We start from the raw sequence: 6,417 nt of genomic DNA, 5'->3' as shown, positions 1-6,417 counted from the left end.
TTTTAGCCGGCAACGAGCGAAGGACGAGAGTTGATGATAAAAATAAATAAATTATTTAAATTTTAAAGAATTTTATTAGATAAAAGAAGAATGATGAAGATATAATACGAGAACTATATTGTATTCTTATATAGTAGAGACTTTTGTTATTTAACTTACAGGATTTTGAGAGGATTATTTTGAAAGGTTATTTTTCACTTGAGTACCTGTTATGGTGCTATATAACCACATCTTTTATTTGTCGTGCTGTCGAATCTCAATGTCTCTTCGAAGTCCGAGTAACCGACTTCATCACCATAAAATGGCGCGACGCCTGAGTGGCGGGCTCGTGGGGTGCGAGTTGTGACCGGCGAGATGGATTACGGTGCTCAGCTCGTGATCCGTCGCACGGGGATTTCGGTGCTCGGCTAGTAGTCCGGGTCGGCAGGCGTTGTAATGTCAGGACTCAGAAACAGTTAACTAGTGCTCAGTGGTAGCAGTTAACTAGTGCTCACTGGTAGCTGCTGACACATCTATACATGCGCAATTAACTAGTGCTCACTGGTAGCTGCTGACACATCTATACATGAGCAATTAACTAGTGCTCACTGAGGATGCCAGCGGCGCAACCGAGACCCTGCGAACTGGCACGTCCGCGCCCATGGTCCATTGGCTCGGATCATCGTATCACAGTGTCAGCGTGGTCATCGATCAGGCCATGGACGTCCTCGTGGATACGGCTCCTCCTGCATCGGTGGGCAACGACCCAACCCCACTGCCAGTCTGCCTCGCGCCTACCACGACCACTCTACCAGAAATCCAAGGACCAGTGAGCGTAGCCACCTTGGCACTAGGAGCCGGAATGGCTGTTAATTCCTCCGTTACTCTTGACTCGTGCTCCGTATGCGCACCTACTGGTACGACTGTGTTGATTCCTTGTCCAATTCCGTTGTCTGACCACTCCTGTTGGCCACTGGAAAAGGATCGAAGTTGTGATAGTACCTGTAGCTTGCAGATGTAACCGACGGATGCCGGATCCATCCTGAGATTCTGATATCGTTCCTGGAATACCAGGCCCGGCGATCAGCTCAGCATCTTACGTGTATCAGCCCGTGCGATATGCAGATGACCGCATCACAACTCACAAGCCAAGATCTATTGTGCCAAACTGAGAATCATAATGACTCGCTCAAAGGGAGCAGGAAAGCAGAACTGAAATGACTGGTAAGAAGAGGGCATAGGAGTCAGATGTCAGGGCCAAAGTTAGTGGGAAAGGAATGTATACAGTATACATTCTCATGAAGGAATGAAATAATAAATTACAATATTACATATCAACAATGTATGTTTCTATCTATTTTTTAAGATATATTTTATACTACTAAGAGCATCTCCAAGAGACTCTAAACTTAGTCCCTATATCTCTATATAGAGAGGCATCTCAAAAACGTTGACTCTTAAAAAAATTTATCTCCAGTAGATACCCTATTTATGACTCCCTACATGTTAAAATTCGTTCACGTAGGCAAACTTCTAACCGTCTCTCCCGTCTCCCTATTCTTACGCTTCGCCCTGCCGCCCCTCCCATCTCCCTTCCAACGCCGGCATCCATCTATTCTTACGCCTTCATTCACGTGCGACACACGCCGTGACGCCTAGACACACTGTCAACCCGAGCGGGAGCGAGGGAGTCACGCTATCAGCCCGTCACGCCCAGACCCGGTCGATCCCAAGCGACAACACGCCCGTCGATCTGGAGATGCATGAGTCAAACCCAGGGACACGCCGTCAATCCCGAGCGAATAATCATCGGTTTCAAACGTGTATGTAGCCTCTCATCTGCTGCCCCTGAACTCTCGTTTGTGTGCAGCACCCGAGGAGAAATTGATCTGTTTTTGGATGAGTCATCGCAGCTTTTTATGCAACATGTATTGGATTTGTCGTCATCGGATGATGACGATGAATTTATTATTGCTACAGCACATGTAGCACACAATCCCACGTACCTCACTGGTCTTAGAAAAGGCAGTAGAAGAGTTTTTGAGTTTGTGTCACATTAATATCAGCTTGACAAGAAACCGCACCATGGCGGATTTATCCTTGGGCATCAAGTAGTTCATCAGAACAGAGAAGCAAGGCATTTGAGACTATATCAAGACTACTTCTCGGATGATCCTACATACAACCCTACTTTGTTGAGGTGCAGGTTTGTAATTAGTACATATATTTTTATTTGTCTTTGTTGTAGATCGTGATATATATGGCTCATTTGTATCATACCCGCGCAGGTTTAGAATGAGGTGTTCTCTATTTGTATGCATAATGCATGCTGTAGAAAAACATGATGACTATTTTGTGCAGAAAAGAAATGCAGCCTATAAACCTGGGTTAAGTTGTTTGTAAAAGGTTACTGCATCATTCCGTATGCTAACTTATGGAGTAGAAGCGGATGCTACGGATGATTATGTTCGTATCGAAGAAAGTACTGTTGTAGATAGCTTGAAATGGCTTGTCAAATCTATTATTGGAGTTTTTGGAGACAAGTATTTGAGATCACCAAATAAGAATAATACTGCTAGATTACTTGCACTTGAGGAGGCACGAGGTTTTTCGGGGAACGCTAGGATCTATTGATTGTATGCATTGGAAGTGGAAGAATAGTCCGGCTGCATGGAAAGGTATGTACAATGGTCATATTCATGAACCTACAATCATTTTAGAAGCTGTCCCTTCACAAGATCTATGGATTTGACATACTTTCTTTGGCTTACTTGGGTCTCACAATGATATCAATGTTCTTCAACGCTCCTCACTCTTTGTGAAGCTAGCTGAAAATCATACTCCAAAAGTGAATTATACCATCAATGGTCACAATTATATAATGAGATATTACCTTGCATATGGCATATATCCTACATGAGCCACATTTGTAAATACAATATCATCTCCACTAGGCAATAAGAAGAAATATTTCACCAAAGCTCAAGAAGCAGATAGGAAGAACATGGAACGAGCATTTGGGGTTCTGCATGCTCGTTTTGCCATTGTTCAAGGACCAGCGTGATTTGAGAATCAAGACACACTCGAACAAATTATGATAGCTTGTGTAATTATGCATAATATGATCATTGAAGATGAGTGGGAGGAATGACCGGAAGACTTCAATTATGACTAAGTAGGAGAAAAGGTGGAACCTTTCCATGAGGATACACCTGAACTTCATGAGTTCATTGAAACTCACAGAAAAATTAGGGACAAGAAAACTCACTCATAGCTCCAAGCTGACCTAGTCAAGCACATGTGGCATCATCATGGAGATCAATTTTAATGATAATTATGGGGGGGGGGGGGGGAATAGCTAGCCCTGGTGTACTGCTTCAATTGATGTAGTTATGTATCATTTGTAAATTCATATGATTTTAAATAAATGGTCTTTGTTCTAAATTGTTGGAATTGCTACTTGCTACTTATTTTTTAAAAATGCTATCATAAATCCTGCAGTCTAAACATTTCATGGATGACCCTGGTGATTTGCACAACAGGATTGCCACGAGTTCATGTATGCAGTCTAATATGAGCCCCACCTTTTTATCTCCAGGAGTAGGAAAGAGTTGCTTGCTGCTGTGGTTCTCTGATAACACATTCACAACAAGTCCGCCTTGGCCATGAAGGCTATACAGACAATTGCCTGAGTCCAAAAGTTCAGGATGTGCATACCACTAACTGTCCTGGTCTTGGTTGTTTTCACATGAAGAGTTATAGGAACAAGAATTGATACAGTCCAGCTTTTTGTCATAAACATTACAGAGACATGAATTTTTAAGTGGACACATCTATTCTGTGCTAAAAAACAAGCAAGGCACAGGAAGCCTCCAGGTGGAGAAGTGGAGAAAACTGTTAACTGTTTTTCTTTCTTCACTTCCAATGATCTAAGCTCTTCTGACACTTCCTAATATTTCTTCTTGCCTTTGCAATCTGAGAATGATATTGTTCCTACACACATGAGAATGATATTTTATTATTTGTATCAATCAATCCTCTAAAATGTCAAGCTTCGGAGAAACAACATTAAGGAGAAATGTGTTCTCAAAAATGACGAGCTCTAGAGAGAACAGCATTGAGAAAGCAAAAAGGTAAGCATCAAGCTTCTCTGAACAAGACATGTGTTCCAATAGTTTACAGAACAACACATCAAGTTAATAGACCAAAGAAATAGATTTTTGATATTACCTGTTTGGATGAAGCATCATACTCTTCCTGCCATCCTTTACTAACTTTGGCTATTGACGATACCTTCTTGTACTTGCTTATCACTTCAGTTAAAGGCATCTCTCTGCAAAAGTAAAATGGAGAAACACATTTACTTACTACCGATGATTAATTTTGTACATTGGATATGATACCTGATGGAGTGGTAACAATATAGGTCATACAAAGCTACATTTTCGATGGCATACAAGGAAGATTGATCCATACATCCAAACCATTGATCCAAAACACAAATAGTAGCTTAACAATTTAAAAATAAATTTCACAAAAGTAGATCTCATAATAAAGTTATGCATAAGTAGGATAATAACATATAGATTGCTATAACAACTAGAGCAGCAGGCATGCTACTAATCCGAGCAACAGTATCTATCAACCCGACCTGTTCAATCATCGAGTCACTATCTCATCCTGCAAGCTCCTGTAGTATTGTTGTTGCGGGCCAGACATACCACTAATATCTATTGACATAATTCTCTCTTCTTCCAACATTCTCTTGAACTCAAATTCTTTGCTCTTTAACTCTAGATTTTCTTTTTCAAGTGCAATTCTCTCTTGTTCCAATGCATAAGCTTGTTTGTATCTCTCATCTTTCTTAAGCTCCTTCTTCGCATCAGCCTCTTTCTTCTAGCCCACAAATTATCTAATGCCTCCATGTACAGAAGTCTTCTATTTTTTGTGAGATATCTTTTGTGTCTGCCTATAAATCCACTTTGGCTATGTTCTTAAGAGGTTCCAGCAATGCATGAATTGAAATAACTTATTAGTCTTATCTTCCAACTTGAATAAAAGTGCATGCCTGCACTAGCTATACAAGTCAAAAAAAAAAAGATAGTATGTTTAGCGCCAATTCATGATGATGTATAGACAACAAAATTATATAAGAAACTTGTCAACAACCTTGTCTTGGTAAGACACTCTGCTTTGCTTTCTACCCTCCATCCGGCTTAGACATCCGGGAAACTTGTTGACATTTTCTTGAATAGCAGACCAACGATGCATGAGGGAATTTTGGTGCAATCTGAGGTGAAGTCCTTATTGGAGTGAAAATAATCATAAATTATCTTCCAATATGTACAACGAGATTGATCGATGCCTTGGACTACATCTAAACTGATATTGAGCCATGTCTACACCAATATTTTGTCTTCCTTATCACTAAAATTCTTTGATGGTCTCACGGTAGGAGTAACTTCCACAATTGGTGTTACTTGCTCCTCAGGTGGGCTATTCAGTCCATCCCAAGCCATTTTATTACTCACCTCATTCATCAATATAGTATAATATACGATCCTCCATAGTCCCTATTAATTTTGTAAACACCAATATGACGTTAACACAGATCAAACAATAAATTTGTAAATATCAATGTGGCTTCTACACAAAATCTTATCGGAACAAAACTCATAATTTCTAACATAACCACACCAATGTCATATTGTTTCATCTACAAATGCCAAATCATAAAAGTCACAAAAGTTACACCTGATCTCGATCATCCCAAGTTCTGAAAACACATTTCTGCTCTATGTACTTAACATGTTTGTGTGGGTAGAAACTCACAACAATCATGGGTCCTTGAACCAGCATCTAAGCATGATGTAAAATCCTACTGGATAACTTATGATATTTCTTGGTATTACTAAAACATCATATGAGTTACTGATTCTAACTACGCATTCAACAAAATTAACCAATTTGCACTGGCATATAGTAGCAAACTCTGAAGAGTAGCTCACCAGGAAAGGTGCCCTATCAGATTGGCCACCTGGATGAAGTACTGGCCAAGATGCACCAGAGTGAGGCCGAAGAATAGGATGAACCCAAGGATATGCCTGAACCCACATGAACATCACATAACCATCAGCAACAAAAAAATGTCAAATTGTTGTTACAAATGCCAGATTGTTTCATACTGAAACTACAAATACCAAATCACAAAAGTTACATCTGAACTAATGTCACATTGATTCATCTAAACCACCACAAAAAATTGCCTACAAGCATTCCCTTATAATATTCATCCTTTAATAGAAATTTCGGTGCATTTTGTAGCATTTCATCACTACTATTTTCATCATTGCAGTGGCATCCCTTCATCCATTCACCTCTCGGCACACACACATTCATCCATTCATCCATATAGGAAGGGGGAAGGAGAAAGAGGAG

This window comes from Phragmites australis, chromosome 2, assembly GCF_958298935.1.
Source record: "Phragmites australis chromosome 2, lpPhrAust1.1, whole genome shotgun sequence".
NCBI classification, from domain to species: domain Eukaryota; kingdom Viridiplantae; phylum Streptophyta; class Magnoliopsida; order Poales; family Poaceae; genus Phragmites; species Phragmites australis.
The sequence above is the reverse complement of the archived record's forward strand: the minus strand, read 5'-3'. Positions refer to the sequence as shown.